The sequence below is a fragment of the Chlamydotis macqueenii genome, chromosome W (genome assembly GCF_036417535.1).
Source record: "Chlamydotis macqueenii isolate bChlMac1 chromosome W, bChlMac1.mat, whole genome shotgun sequence".
NCBI lineage: Eukaryota > Metazoa > Chordata > Aves > Otidiformes > Otididae > Chlamydotis > Chlamydotis macqueenii.
In genome coordinates this window covers 14,339,373-14,356,000 of record NC_141592.1, presented here as the reverse complement: position 1 = coordinate 14,356,000, position 16,628 = coordinate 14,339,373, and positions in this window count along the sequence as shown.

Here is a 16,628-nt window from a genome sequence, read left to right as displayed (position 1 = left end):
GGAAAAGAGAATATTAGTAGCAAATATCATCTTGCTGGTATGACTTAGCAAAGTCAATGTAATTAAGTTAATTTTTAAAAGGAATTAAGCATCCTTTGTTACTATGCATTGAGTGTAGCTATGGTCGAATGTATTAAAATGCTACTTTAGCTGTATCAACAGAAAGAGGAGTGCTCTGTGTGGGCTCGCCTGTTTTTGGCTGTGTGTAACATATGGAGGTGAGGTTTTAGGCTGATATCAGCTGTTTCCAACATGAAAATATCATTGAACTTGGTTTAAGCCTGGTTGAACCTGCTGGGGATCCTGAGTGGGCACCTGATGGGATGCTAATACCCTCATCCCCCATCTGGCGTGAGCAGTTGAGTGCCCTGCATGCCGTTAGAAGTGTTTGGAGCCTGGGACCCCCGAGCTCACAAGTTATGGAAATTTCCTAGATGGACAGACTCACAGCTTTATTTTGAGATAGATTGGATCAGTGCGAACCATGGAGGAGTCTTGGAGAAACTGTTGCTTCTTGCTGTCTCAGGGTCTTCTCACATGAAGCAGTGGTTGAACTATATTATCCTCTGCATATCATGGCACTGGATTCCTTAAAAATACCTTTGATTGCTGACCTGGCTTTAAAAGGTTTTAAATGTCTAAATACATACCACTCTAAAAGCTCAACTTGGGACAAAATGGCTTACTCTTCCCTTGACCACTTTTTGTATCTCTACTGACTTTTAAGATATAGCCATTGTGATAATCCTGTCATTTTCTGGGAGGAATTCCTTACTACAAGTCCTTAGTCTCCTGCCATCCAGGAACTTCAGTGTCCTACAAGCTCTAGGTCATCACTTGGCAGAATGTGTGATTAAATTAACGTGATGCAGATTAACACGGAGTCTCGACTGAAGGTTACTGAAGTCTTGATACCTGTTTCAGGTAATCTAGAGCATTGCACAGATACTTGCATGCGACACAGCGGTGCAGTTTGGAGGTAGCAGGTCCCATTGTCCCATCTTGAATTATTATGAATGGCCCATTCATGGTTACTGTGCCACATAAGCTTTTTGGAAACAGTACAGTTTGATAATAGTCTTCAACTTGGGGAATTAAACTTTTCTTTTTTGGTGGAACCTTACAACTTTTAAAACTGTTGATCTTGCGAATCTGTTATGATGGAGAGGAAGAAGTATTGGAGGAAACCTGTACAGAAATAACTGTTGTTTTACATATTAATTTGGAGAGTAGACTGAGGTTCTGAGTCGTATTACTTAAGTTTTCTGCGTGTTTCATAGTGAAAGGAAGCAAAAAATGAGAAAGCATTATTCCAGTCCTGCTAGTGCAATTTTTATTTCTTTTAGCTGGCCTGGAAACAAAGGTTAAGGCCACTAAAATGTTTACTGGGTTCTATCTCACTGTATTATTATTTGGGATTTGGGTGTCTAATGTGCAATACACTGAAGATGTGAATCTTACAGGTTTTGTATTTTTTGAAGTCTGATTTATAGCAATAAATTGACCTGTGTAAGATTTTCTGAGATTTAAAAAAACAAGAGAATTCTAATAGTCTTTTAGAAACTATTATTTGCTATTCTAGTAGAATCGTAGAAACTGCAGTCTTCTCATTTTGTTTTGAATGGAACACATTTATAGGACAGTGTTCCTTAACAGAAATAGAGATGACTTAAGATAGTGACTTGCTTGAACCTTTTATTTTCAGTTGCAGAGTATTTGGCTCATTAACCACTGTATTCAGATACAACATGTAATCTTTCCTTTTTAGAAATTTTCTCTTTGGAAAAAAATGTGGACTGTGATCTAAAGAAATGAATAAATAATGAACTTAATGAGGATTTATCTGACAAACTAAAATAGTATTATGACTGTAAGTAAGCATTAGTATGAAACAAAAATATAGTATTGATTAGAAATCTTTTTTTCTTTCTTGTCAGGGTGCTTTTTATTTCACATTTTAACTGATGTTGTTATATATGTCTAATGTTTTTCTAGCTTTGCAGTTCATTGAACTAATTTCTCTCTCCAGGTATGTGAAGCCAGGACAGGTATGAGTGACTGCAAGGGCAAAAGCAGAGCAGTTACTGATAACACCGAACTGAACTGTGTTGATGCCCTCCAAATTGCTCCTGAAAACCTTCCTTTCCACCACACATGGAAATTTTGAGTTCATTCAGACCCTACACTTAAGTGAGGATTTTCAAACAGACTGTCTAATTTTAGGAATACAAGATAAGTTTATGACATTTCTGAGTCTCTTAAGTACTTGAGCCAAGGTATTTCCCACCGCCATATACTTTCACCGTAGTTTGCATGTCTCACAAAGAGAATATTGCACTTTGAAACATCTGACACTCTTAAATGGAGGGTGAAACTATAGGTACAGAAGAAAGAATCAGGATTTAACAACTTTAATGTGCATCAGGTCTTTATAACTTCTGAATGACTCAACCTTTTTAATGGTAACAGCCTTCAGCAAGTTTAGGAAAGAACAGGCTTTTAGGTAAAGTAAATATGTTTAGTTCTGCAAGGAATAAATAAATTTGTTGTGAAGTTATATAGAGATGGTTCTGTAACTCATTAATTGTGCTTTTGGGTCCACAAGTAGGTCTTTCTCTGAATACCACAATTTACATAGGCTCAGATGGGATGAATCCTGCTGCAGAACAGGGCAAGGGGTCTGACAAGTGCTGCCAACTCATCATGGTGCCCTCTCTCATGCTGCTGTATCTGTAACTTCCGTGTAGCCCGACGGAGGATTTTCAGGTTCATGCAGACTGAGATGCAAATGTCTGCATTAATGCGGATGTCATAGGCATCTCCTGTAATCCTGTGCAGAGCCTGTAAATTATCACAAGTGTCTAGCCAAAGGATAAAAGTGCAGGAGATTTTAAAAGTAACATTCCCATAGTAGCATCTCTTAAGCTGCTGGGGATATGTGCCTTGCAAGTAACCAGTGCATCTGGGTGATTAAAGCCTTCGCTCTTTCTCTGAAACATCAGTACTGACTAGACACTTCGTCCCAGCTCTTTCATATCTTATTATTCTTACAGTCATTAGCTGCTTGTGTTTGCTTCTAATATACAAATTCTTTTGTTCTTGTTGATAGAACTTCATCTGTACAGAGGCAATTTGACCTTTCTGTAGAAGAATCCCATATATTTATCATTTGGTTTTTCAGCCTATCAAACATCTCCAAAACTTACTCGGTTTTCATTTCCTTGCCCTCCTTTACTATAAATACTTTAATGCATAATAATGCATAATAATATATGCCTTTAATGCATAATAATATATGCCTGTCATGTACATTTGGCCAGTACTGCGACAGAGTGCTGCTTCAGGGCATGGGAACTTATGTCTGTGACACATTATCACAAATAATCGCTGCTTAAGTATTTAAATAATTTTCATGCTTCTCTGTTCTGTGTTGTTATGGCACCTTTAACCCTATAATGACCCCTCCCCTCCAAACTGCTGTTTTGCAATAATGTAATTTAAAATCCTGTCATCACTCCATGCTTTAAGATAGAAATTTTGTGTATCTGAAAAGTAGGCCTGCAGGAACGAAGTATTTTTAGAAAGTGAAGAGAAGTCACCTTATTACTTAAATTAGGAAGTTAAACAGGGATCAAGGAGGAGGGGAGAGTACCAGTAGTGAAACAGGATCAAGTCGGGGGTTACTTGAGAACTGACACACACATGTCCGTGGGACCTGGTGAAACGTATTTGAGTGTGCTCTCAGAGCTGATTCATGCTGTTGCAAGACTACTATCCGTCGGTTCACATCTGGAGAACTGCATCTAGGTTTTGGGCCCCTGGACATAAGAAAGGTGGTGGTAAACTGGAGCAAGTTTAGGGGAGGGCTGCTGCGATAGTTGAGGGCTGGAGGACTTGGTGGAGGAGAAGGGGCTGAGGGAACTGGGCTTGTTTAGCCTGGAGAAGAGAAGGCTTCGGGGCAAGGCTGCAGCAGGAGTTTTGGAGAAAGGGTTATAGGGCCTGATAGCATCTTTCCCACACATAGGAGGAGGTTACTGCGAAGTTGGAGCCAGACTTCTCATGGAAGTGTGTGACAGGAAGATAAGAGGGAATGTTTGTAAACTGAAGTCAGAAATTCCAGCCTGATGGAAGAAGACAATTTTTCATGGCCGGGGAAGCAATGGCATAGCAGCCAAGAGTTGTAGAGTCTCTGTCCCTGGAAGCTTTCAAGACCCAACTGGACAAAACTCTGGTCTGGTCTGAATTCAGTGTTAATCCTGCTTTGAGCAGGAGGTTGAGCTAAGAGACCTCCTAAGGTCCCTTTCAACCTTCATTATGACTGTAAGATAAGAATAATAATAAAAAATATTGAAACTGACTGAAAAGGGAGGAATTTTTAAGTATTCTAGTATGGTCAATTAAAAGCCAATGCCATCTCCTGCATCCCCAGTACTGACTTTTATTGTATCTTAAGCAGCTTAACTGTGCTAACATACAGTGGCAGAAACCCACCTCAAAGAATCTCAAACCAGCTTTCGCATGATGTATGCATGTCGATCTTTCATAACAGTCTTGGTACTAAAACCCAAATACTTACATAGTATTCTTTCTACTGTGCTTTATCAGTATCACAGTTCATCATATCATCAATGGCAGAGTACTAAACAGAAATAAAAACTTTTTCCCAAAATTCTAATATTTTATGATGTCTATGATGTATTTTACTGTTGGCAAGAAGGTAGGTAGGATTTGGTGGTTTGTATTTCTGTTGTTTATACTGTATGAAATAATCTTAATAGGTGATATTTTAGGCAGAGAAAAAATTAGCCATTCTAATGGAGTAAGTGATCTAATTTATCATTTATGTAATTGTTCTCATTTTGTTTAGTGAGGGGGGCCCTAAGGTGGTAGCTTCTGTAGGAAACTGCTAGAAGTTGCTCCCCTTTGTTCAGTGGAGTCGGCCGGGCCTAGGACGGACCCGCTGCTGGCCAAGGCCGAGCCAATTGGTAGCAGAATGTTTCATGATAACGCCTCTGCGATAACGTACTTAAGAAGGGGAAAACAGAAAAAAAAAAAAAAAAGGAGAAATGATGTGAAGTAGCTGAGCGGGGGCAGAGGCGCAGAGGGGGAGGCGCAGGCCTCATGGGCCTTGCAGGCCTCACCCGCTGGCCTCCTGCTGGGCAGCCGAGTGGGCCTGACTCGACCCAGCCCGGCTGCAAGAAGTGGAGAGGAGAGGAGATCTGAAGAGAACCTGAGGGGCGTCTGCCTGCCTGTTGTGAAGAATTTCTTGTGAGAGGAATGGCTGCAGACGCCAAGGTCAGTGAAGAAGGAGGGGGAGGAGTAATGCGGCTCCTGGCCAAGATTCCCATGCAGCCTGCGGTGATGACCGTGGTGGAGCAGGTTGTCCCCCTGCAGCCCATGGAGGTCCATGGAGGAGCAGAGATCCACTTGGAGCCTGTGGAGGACCCCACGCTGGGGCAGGCGGATGCCTGAAGGAGGCTGTGGCCCGTGGAGGGCCCGCTGGATCAGCTGTTCTGGAGGGACTGCACCCCGTGGAAGAAATGACCCGTGCTGGAGCAGTTTCACAAAGGACTGTGGCCCATAGGAGGGACCCCACAAAGGAGCAGGGGAGGAATGTGAGGAGTTCTTCCGCTGAGGAGGAAGCAGTGGCGTGAAACAACATGTGATGAACTGACTGTAACCCCCATTCCCTCTTCCCCTCTGTGCTGCTCAGTGTAGGGGAAGGTAGTAGAGATAATGTTAAGCTTGGGAAGAGGGAGGTGTGGGGGGAGGTTATCTTGTTCTCTGTCTCATTATCCTGCTTTGATTTTAATAATAAATGAATAGTTTTCCCCAAGTGGAGTCTGTTTTGCCTGTAATGGTAATTTTAAGGGTTTCTTCCTGTCCTTATCTCAAACCTTGAGCCTTTTTCTTATATTATCTCTCCCTATTCTCTCGGAGGGTGGGGGGAGTGAGAGAGAGACCGCGTAGTCTGGCCCTGACTGAGGCTGAACTACGACAGTAATGTTTGAGTATAGAATGTTTTGATTGTGTTTTGTCATTGGGAACATCAGAGTCATGACTAATAGGATTTCCTAGAACGTAAATTATCTAATGTGAACAGCAGTAAAATCTTCATAGCACGTCACAACATTCTCCCTGCGTCTCTACAGATAGTTTGGGGTGCTAGTATGTGCTAGTTTATTTAGCTTATCCTTTCATTGGTGTTTTGGCTTTTGTTTTTTTTTTAATAAAAAGGCTTTCATATTGGCTTTCCTATAGGGTCGTGTTGTAGCATAACTCCCTTTTGAAAGTATAGTGATTAAGTCTTCATCTTCAAACTTGGCGAAATATATTATTTGCTGTGCATTTTTTTTAATTTTGCCACAGAAACAATATGACCTAAGCTACCACCTTAGGCCCCCCCTCACTGAACAAAGCCACAACATTAGGCTTAGCAGAATTGACTTTGTTTTTAATTGCTGCAGATTAATCTAGTTTCTCTGAGTTAATACATGTGACATGCATGACTTCAAGACCTTACTTTTTCTCAATAATGTTAAAGATTTATAGCCTTTGTAAAATGTCATGCACGAAGAGGAAGATTATGAACTACAATTATTTAAACATTAGCACTGGGAATTTTTCTTTTGAATCCTGTTTCAGACTAGATTGTATTTATAGAGAAGTTTGTGATTACTGGTATTATAGTGCTTTTCTATACCCTGCCCAATTTGCTTAATTTTTGTGTTATTAAAATGATGTTGGCCTGGTGCTGTTTGTTTTTGTCATTGATATATTTACTTTAAAGTTGCAGTTGACTTCAGTAGAGAAAATATCAACTTTCTAGTTTAAATAAATAGAGATTTTAAGTGACTTTGCATGTTTTGCTTAGTGCTGTTGTCTTGTTAAAGTCTGTCCTTAAAAATTTTTATGAAAAAATTATGTGAGCATATCATGAATTTCAACACTTCTTATTTTTTAGCTCTTATTTTTTGCTGTTTAGTCTGTGGCTGTATTCTTGTGTACACTTCTTGAATTACATGGAGTTAGGGTTGGAAGGGACCTTTAAAGGTCATCTGGTCCAACCCCCCTGAAAGAAGCAGGGACATCTCCAACCAGATCAGGTTGCTCAGAGCCCCGTTCAACTTGGCCTTGAATGTTTCATGACCATTTAAATCTTCTAAGCAGCATCATTCTAAAAGATGCTCTTTAATCTGGTTTTGGAAAGAATTCTGTGGCCTCTGTGGGTAGCTGGAAGGGCAGGCTTGTATGTTGAGGGTTCCCCTCAGTATGGGATCCTGTGAATACCATTCTTTATCTTCTCCATCCCTGGCCTGTGGAGTGAAGAGAATAGCCTGTGTTGCTCAAAGCATACTGTGGTCCAAAAAAAAAAAAAAGGCACGATGGCTTAAGTAATTGCCTCCTTACAGCTCATTCCTCCCCTGAAAACTAGTGTATCTGCAAATGAAGTGCCAAAGGGATTGTCTGTTCCTCAACTTCCAGAACAAAGGTAGGCAACTGACTTCAACCCAGCAGTGAACACTGTTTAAATTAAAGCAGTCTGAGATGTTAGTTTTGATAAAGTCTTAGACTTACAGACCCACTGTAGTAGAATCAACTCTTGGTGGCACTCTGTTCTGTCCTGTTCTTTGCCCAAGGTACTTGAATAATTTGGTCTCCTGAAAGAATGTTTTAGCCACATGTGTCCAATAAAGGTATTATAGAGGGATACTAGCCTGTGAAATGCAGGCAATTGGGGCAGATAACCCCTTGGCCAAGCTTCAACCTATTCAACCTATGAAGCTATGAAACTATGGGTTTTTGTTTGTTGTTTTGGTTTTTTGTTGTTTTTTTTTTTTTTTTTTTTAATTTGGTAAGCAGGTTGCAGCCCAGAGTTCAGGTATTAGTTGAGTCAAGCTGCAGTAGGGATAGCAAACAGTCTGGTAGAGGTATCTTGATGCTTACGAAGAGCTGTCTTATTTATCTCACAGGCTGCTTAAGGTACTTTCTGGTGAACTTGCCACACTCTATACCCTGGGCAGAACTCCCCACGCTAGGCATCACGCATGCATATTGCACACTGTGGTGCGGTGAAGTATTTTCTGTGCAAAACCTATAATAATAGATGTTTGAGGTTACATGGTGTATAAGCTTCATAGTTTACCAGTGATGCAGTTTGTTGCAGGTGAACTACTCTATTTAGTTAATTCTTCTTTCTGTTAGGAGTGGGAGAATATCCTGTGAATAGGGGTAGGCAATATATCTCTTATCAAGGGCATTCAGAGTTGGTTAGTATGACTACTAAATATTCTATTGATTGCTTTATAGTTATTTCATGGAATTGATTGTAATTTTTCATTAAAAAGCTGACCAGATCTTAAATGTGTAACTTGGTTATGATAAAGCACCATGTTTGAGGAACTGGAATTAACCACAGGAATACTCTACCACTGGAATCCCAACCTGTGAGAGCAGTTCACACTGATCAGCAATTATGTGTGAATTTTTTCCCTTAAAGTGAGATGTCAGTTTCCATGAAAATCAGTTAAATTTTGTGAATACTCTCAGGGGGTTTTTTTTTAATGGTGAACTTTGTAAACCAGGTTGAGACTCATGCATTTGTATTTTCAGGGCAACTTGAGAGAGGCAAAAACTTTTTCTTAACATGATATCAACAACAAAAAAAAAAAGGGAGGGAGAAGGAAAAAAAAGCCCCCTAAATTCTTGCGTCTCTAATGCCTGAGACTTGGCGAGTTGCCTTTGCGGTAGTGACAGAACTAGTGTATGGGCACAGGCAAACAGATCCATCTGCCTTTTGAGACTGTTGTTTTATGTCAAACTGCTCTCTTGTTTACTTGGCATCTTCCATTGACTCTTGGCACAAAAACCAAGGACATTAAACCATGACTTAGTTTTCTTAAAGGAAAATACCTCTTTTTCCTGTTTTTTCTCCCTTTACCCTCGTCTTTCAGTTATACCTGCCGACACTTGCAGAGATATGTATGTGTCTTGGACAAACTGTATTTCCCCCACTCTCACTGCTCTACACTGCAACATCGCTTCTCTACCCTCAGTGACAATGGAGAGGAACTCTTGTCTGATTTCAAGTACTTTATTTAAAAATTAATAAAATTAATAATAATGAGGGCAGTCCATACAAAAATCTTGTTTAAGATGGAATGTTTTACATGTAGGAATGATATCCCAAAAACATAAAAGAAATGACTTAATTATTCCAGCGTGTTTCAATGAAATTGTCAAAATTCTGTACAATTGCAACGCTACAACATTAAGTTGGTGAAATCATTCTTGGGAGATGTCGTGGTTTTGTTTAGTAGGGGGGGGCCTAAGGTGGTAGCTTCTGTAGGAAACTGCTAGAAGTCGCTCCCCTTTGTTCAGGGGACTTGGCCAGGCCTAGGGCGGACCCACTGCTGGCCAAGGCCGAGCCGATTGGTAGCAGAATGTCTCGTGATAACGCCTCTGCGATAACGTATTTAAGAATGGGAAAACAGAAAAAAAAGGAGAAGAGAAGATGTGAAGAAGCTGAGCGGGGGCAGAGGTGCAGAGGGGGAGGCGGAGGCCTCATGGGCCTTGCAGGCCTCACCCTCTGGCCTCTCGCCAGGCAGCCAACTGGGCCCGACTCGGTCCGGCCCAGCTGCAAGAAGTAGAAAGGAGATCAGAAGTGAATAAGATGATGTAAAAAAAAAGATCCTGAGAGACATCTACCAGCCTGTTGTGAGGAACGGCTGCAGATGCCAAGGTCATTGACGAAGGAAGGGGAGGAGTAATGGTGCTCCTGGCCAAGATTCCCCTGCAGCCTGTGGTGATGACCATGGTGGAGCAGGTTGTCCCCCTGCAGCCCATGGAGGTCCACGGAGGAGCAGAGATCCACTTGGAGCCCGTGAAGGACCCCGTACCGGGGGAGGTGGATGCCTGAAGGCAGCTGTGGCCCATGGAGGGCCCGCTGGGACAGCTGTTCTGAAGGGACTGCACCCGTGGAAGAGATGACCCACACCGGAGCAGTTCCACGAAGGACTGTGGCGTAGGGGTGGGACCCCACAACGGAGCAGGGGAGGAATGCGAGGAGTTCTTCCCCCGACCATGAAGCAGCGGCATGAAACAACATGTGATGAACTGACCACAACCCCCATTCCCTCTTCCCCCCTGTGCCGCTCGGGAGGGGGGTAAGGTAGTAGAGATAATGTTAAGCTTGGGAAGAGGGAGGGGTGGGGGGAGGTTATCTTGTTCTCTGTCTCATTATCCTGCTGTTTGTAGTAATAAATGAATAGTTTTCCCCAAGTCGAGTCTGTTTTGCCCGTGACGGTAACTTTAAGGATTTCTCCCTGTCCTTATCTCAAACCTCGAGCCGTTTTTCCTTATATTTTCTCTCCCTGTTCTCTCGGAGGGTGGGGGGAGTGAGAGAGAGACTGCGTAGTCTGGTCCGATTGGGGCTGAACTACGACAGGAGATTAAGTCCTACTCCATGGATATTACATCTTTCAGGTGGCTTTATGGATGAAAATAAGCACTGTACGCATTTTCATATAACAAGCTTGTAGAGTAAAAAGTTCATGTAGTTGGTCCTCGTACTGAAACTGATGGAGAAATATTTTACTGGTGTTACTTTCTGAAATGGGAGTTAGGCATCAGTTGAAATATATTAGATTATATCAGCCTAGAAGGTTGTAAAATCTCAGGTTTTCATTACAGTCTGTCCTTTTCTGAGATAGGAGGACAGAGTATTTGAAATAGAAAAATATATAGGTAGCAGTTTTTAGTGGCTACTTCTCTGTTGTTGTTCTGGTAATATATTAGAAAACTGTGTGCTCAGGGAACCTACCTGCAGAAGTCTGTAAATAGCATCAAATGCAGTGGCATAAATGGAGATGTCAAAAAAAAAAAAAAGTGAGGTTTGTGTGAATCTGTGCATCCATCCTGTATTAAGTACTGCAGTGTTTTATCTTGTGAACAGCCTGCTTAGAGAAGAGGTGGAATGCATAAATTACTAAAGACAGAGGATAATTAATTGTAGCGATTTATAAATCACGATCCTCCCATCCAGGCATCTTTACAGGACTCCTAGTAAAGAATATAAGACTTTAGCCCTGAGTAATGGCTGGTCTCTCATGCTGTCCTGATACCCCCAGATGATGTTACCTCTCTTTAGACATCCCATAGAATTAAAATTTTATTACTATTTTAGTACATTTTGTGTGCAAACATGAATATGGACGTGGACAGTTGTACCTTTAATTTGGAGGTGGGGGGAGGGAATTAATAGAAGTAAAACAAAGGAGAAAAGATGAAGGTGGCTTTGGAATTATGGCACTGCCTAATTAGTAGTAGTTAATAACCACTTTTCTCCACTAAAGCATTTATGAAAATGTGTTTATGCTGGTGGCTGATCAACGTTGTTCACATTTTCAGGCTACCATGGATTTGTGTAAGATACTGGGTGGTGACCTGTCAAATCTATAGGCACACCACATCCCACTCTTACTGAACTGCTACCACTGGTTAAAGTGGGGAAGAGGGAAGGGAAAATGGTATCTATTCCCCTAGCCCATGGGGAATAAACCTGCAGCACCTGATCTCCAGGCAGCTTTAATTGGGATTTAATGCCAGTGTTGTTTTCTAAATTTTAAAACAGAGGAGACACAATACCTATTTTATTATGCCATGCATTAGCATAGCATAAATACTGAGCCTGGGATTGTAATCTGTCATTCCTACTGTCTGATAATTGTTTTGGCTCTGCTATTTATTGATTATTGCTGTAACCGGGCTTCGTGATATGAAATATGTTCTCCCACTCTTACCATTATGGTTTCCTTTATGAATTGCATGTTCATCGTGTTGATGTTTTAATGCTCATGTGTGTTCCCTTCTTATTTTAAACCGTTTTGGGTCGCAGCTGATCTCAGGAAAATTGTTTTTGAAAATGAAACTGGCTTAACGCGTGTACTAGTGAAAGGCAGCTAACAAGCAATGATTTGTTTTGAGATGCTGAACAAATTAAGGACGGTTTTATTTTCATAGCTAGCTTAACATCGTATGTATGAAAGCAGGAAATATGGTTTTGCTGAGCCTTGTAAATCGAGTAAACATGTTTGTGAGGCAGTAGAGCAAAAGAAAAATTATATGGATTCATTTGAATTAAGTTTTTTGCACAGAGAAAAAAAAAAACCCAAGGAAATATATGTCAAATTTACACAGTTTACCAATTTTGCATATCTCATTACTTAATGCTAGGTTTGTTTAAAGAGCAAAATGTATCTAATAAGATTTTAATACTCCCTTTCAGAAGTGTTCTAGCACATTATCTGAAGCCTGTAGAGGATACACTTTGCAACCATACTCCTCCCATGCCATTGAAGTCTATGGAATTATGCAATTACATTAATTTAAGAATGTGCAGTCTTTGCAGGATCGGGGCCTTGGCTTTGAAAAATACTGCTAATTACCAGAAATGTTTCTGTTGCTGCAACATGAGGGTGAAGTACTGCATAAAGCCAACTTGTATTCATTATCCAATTGCCAGCTTCTTTTTTCCTTGGGGTGTCCAAGGGTTGTCCATTGGGGCTGGATCCCAGGAACGTATAGACAGTTCTTTGTCATGGTATGGATTACTGGCCCATCCTTCAGTACATGCAGGAAAGGTGTCAGAGTATCATCCTTGCAAACAGCTAGAACGTTTCAAGTCTGACGTATTTTCTTTGGCTTTAGTGTGTGAATACAAGACAGGGAGCAACATAAAGCAGATAGATTTATTCTTGAACCTTAAATGGTTTTTGTGTGGATTAATGCAATACGGAGAAGTACATCAATTAGTATTCTTTAAAATGAATTTTGACTGGTATGCAGTTTTTTTTGTCTGATTCTATAGATCATCTTGAGCATTTGTTTACATTCAGTTTTTAAGCAGTTAATCTAGAAGGCTCACCCTAAATTAGTGCAAATAAAATAGTACATCAGCCTTACATGAGTGCTAGCTGGAAAACGGAAGATCTGAATGTTCTCACCAAGAGCCACTTGAGCCATCTGAAAACTGGCCTTTTTCTATTTTCCTGCTATTTCCAGTTAAAGCACTCAGTTACTGAAAATAATATGTATAACTTCTGATACTTGTTCTGTATGATATTTTAAATACAAAGTACCAAATATTGATCCTTGCTTCACTGGGAGCTTAACCCACCAGAGGTGATATTGGAAGCGTTCACCATGTAAAGAAAATAAAAGCATTTTTGTGAAATAATAACGGTTCTATTATAAACATCGAGTAGGTGGGACAATATATAAACACAGAAATCAATAAGATGAGCAATATTATTTTGACTTGAACGATCATTTAAGTGGGAAGGTTTCTGTTTGGTAGTACACCTTGGGTAAATAGGACTGTCTCCACAAAAAAGTCTCCCAGCGCAGGTAGACTTCCATCCCAAGTGGTGTGTGAAAACAAAAATGTTGTTCTAAGTTGGTGTAGGCGGATGAAATAATTGGTTGAGAATGAGACAATTTCCAAAGGTAACAAAAATCTTACTTCTGCAGGAAAATTATGCATGAGTCTTACCTCATATGGGGTCCCAGTCACAGGAACTATTGAAAAGCTTTTTGGTAAATAACCTGATAAAAATCTATGAGAAGGCAAATAATTTTTGGTGTAGTAATTGGACCTTATTGAAAAGGCTTTTTATGTCTTTATAAGTTTTGAAAGCTAAAACTTAAAGAGACTGAAGTGCATGGAAAAGATATTTACAAATACACTGTCTCCAAGCCCAGTGTCATAGTTTAGCCCCACTCCGGACCAAGCTATGCAGTCTCTCGCTCACTCCTCCCCACCCTCCAGTGGGACATGGAGAAGAATGGGTAAAGAAAAGAAAACTCATGGGTTGAGATTAGAAAAAAAGTTTAAAAGACTAATATAAAAAAACAAACAAACAAAAAAAACACCAAACAACCAGAGATGGAAAACAAACAACCAAAACCAAATAACAGAAAATACTAACACATCTAACTTACAGTACAATAACTCACAGCACACCCTAATGTCCAACTCCCACCCATGCAGCAGGATGGTCCTCACTGATATACTGAGCATGTCATCACATGGGATGGAATAGCCCTTTGGCCAATTTGGATAACCTTATCCCAGCTGTTGGCCAATTAGTAAACTACCCCAGCTGTGTCCCCCAGTCACAGGGGCCACTAGCTCTAGCTCCAGCTCCTCTCCCACCTCAGGTGAAAATTAACTGTATTCTAGCCAGAACCCAGACACCCAGCTACATAACTGGCCCAAGCTGTGTTAGGGCATTACTGCACACCTTTGGTTGTCACCTGGATGAATTTAAATTTGAAAGTGATGACTCAAAGAGTCAAAAAAAAAAAAAATGGTCAGTCATCTGTTGACTGAATATAATTTAATGTTTTGTTGCTTTTTGATTATGATTTTTAGTCAGCTGCTGATAATTTTATTGAAGAGTTGGGATTTTTAATTATGTAAGGATCACTTTACACTCAACATTGAGTGACTTGGTAGAGGGGAGTTGTTTATAAATAATTCTATTACAAATTATTTGTCTTCGTACTGCACAGCATATTGATCAAGAAACCAGTGAGATATAAAAATCAATGCTGTGAGTATTTGGTGGGTGATAAAATGCCTAGCTTGTGGGTCTCAAAATGCAGTTTAACTGGATGCTCGTCAAGTGCGGGTGCACATCTAGGGGAAACCCTCATGCATTGGTTTGTTACCTCCTACCCTATTTAAAATTGTGTATCGAGAATAGTTTTTAGGAAAGCAGTGATCAATGAAGGGAAAAGATTGCTGATATCAAAAAGTAATGGTGTAAGCCTGATATAAGCAAGGTGTATTTTCATAGAGCCAGTAGAATTTCATGCACGTAGGTGATGCTTTTGGGATAAGAGGTCCAGGTAGCATTGACTTTGAAAGGACTTGGAGGTACTCTAGGGCAGTTTTATGAGTTTACTCTGAAATGAGCTGGGAGATTAAGGGTAAATAAAATTCTTTAATAAGGGGCCCTTTAGTATGCAAAAGTATAATGCACTCCAGTAGCTGGAAATTGAAGCAAAACCAATTGAGACTGGTTCATACTTCTTTTCACATGGTAGATGATTCACTGGAATAGTTTAACAAGGGCTCTGGATTTCCCAAGATTGGAATTTTTAAATGAGATAGGATTTTTTCCTAAGAGATGTGTCCAAGTCCAGCCACAACTATTGACCTTGAAGGAGGAGGTAGCTGAGGGAATTCCTGTGGCTTGTGTCAGACAAGCTGATTAAAGTGGCTTCTTATGGCATTAAAAATCAGAGTTACAGGCATATTGCCATGCAGGATTTTGTTGTTTTGTTTGTCTTACGGATTTCTTTAAAAGACTGCATTTTAATTCAGAATTTTCCTGTTACAAATGTTATTTTCCCAGGTACTGTCCCTGAGGTGATCTGACCCAAATAGTACAAAACAGCACAGGTTGCCAAAACCCTGCATTCTCATGCACACAGAAAAATAAATTGGAAAGGAAAAATTGCAAGAGCTATGTTCTTTCTATATAATAGTCTTTATTCCTCCCACCCTGGTAAAAATTTCACAGACACGATCTAGGCACATTCTACCACATTAGCATGTGAAACTAAAACATATCTCAATCAGACGAAATTATTTTTAATTGAATGCTTATGAGCCCACATTCCCATGAGATGAAATTGGAACAAAATTACTTTCACATGTTTCCATTGTAGCAGTATGTTTGGAGTCCGGAGGTTTTACATTCATACATAATGTCTGGCAATTAATCAGGATTGAGGAGGGTGTCTTATTCTTTTATAAGTATGTAAATAAGCTATTGTTTGGAGACTAAAAAGAGAAATATTCTATAGCTTGCCTGAAGAGTTCAGGAGAATGCTAATAAAATCAATGTCAGACTGAACATAGCTTAATAGTTTATAGCAGAGAGCAGAAAGGATTTATGCTCATGTAAGCCCATCTTCTGCTTAGACCAAAAAGCCTTACTGAGGTTCAGCTCCTCTGTAGTATCTGCTGACTCTCCTTGGGTGCAGAACATCACCTTTCCAGCAGCTTCACTAAGTCATTGTCACTGGCAGCATGGAGTGCAGTGTGGATATTCTTTGTTTTGTCCATGTAGGTCATCCACTGTTACCTGTTTTGATTTCCCAGACAGCATTGCATGAACTTCTGGCTAGTGAAGGCAACTTAGTAAAATGTATAATTATTGCCTAAATATAGAAAATTATTCACTTGGAAGATAACAAGCATATGTTACTGATTCAAAACATCTTCCAATTTGTCAAATTAAAGCACAGATTCTCACCAAAGCTACATTTTGGCTTATGCAGAAGTCCTCTTTGTCATGAGCTCTCATTGCAAATCAACAGACTGTAGCTGTGATTCCAGCAGTCATTATGTTCAGGTGAGACTAGTGGAAAGTACTGCCTGCAGCTAGAATTATCACAATTGATAAGGTGTTCCAACCAGAATGCCTGAAGTTAAGCATCAAAACGTATCCTTTTCTATTTCTTTTAAATAGTAAGGAGTATCTACATCTTGCAATGAATTGAGAAGTAAATGTTTAACCCATACACGTGCATGTCTAGAGAGAGATCTGGATGTC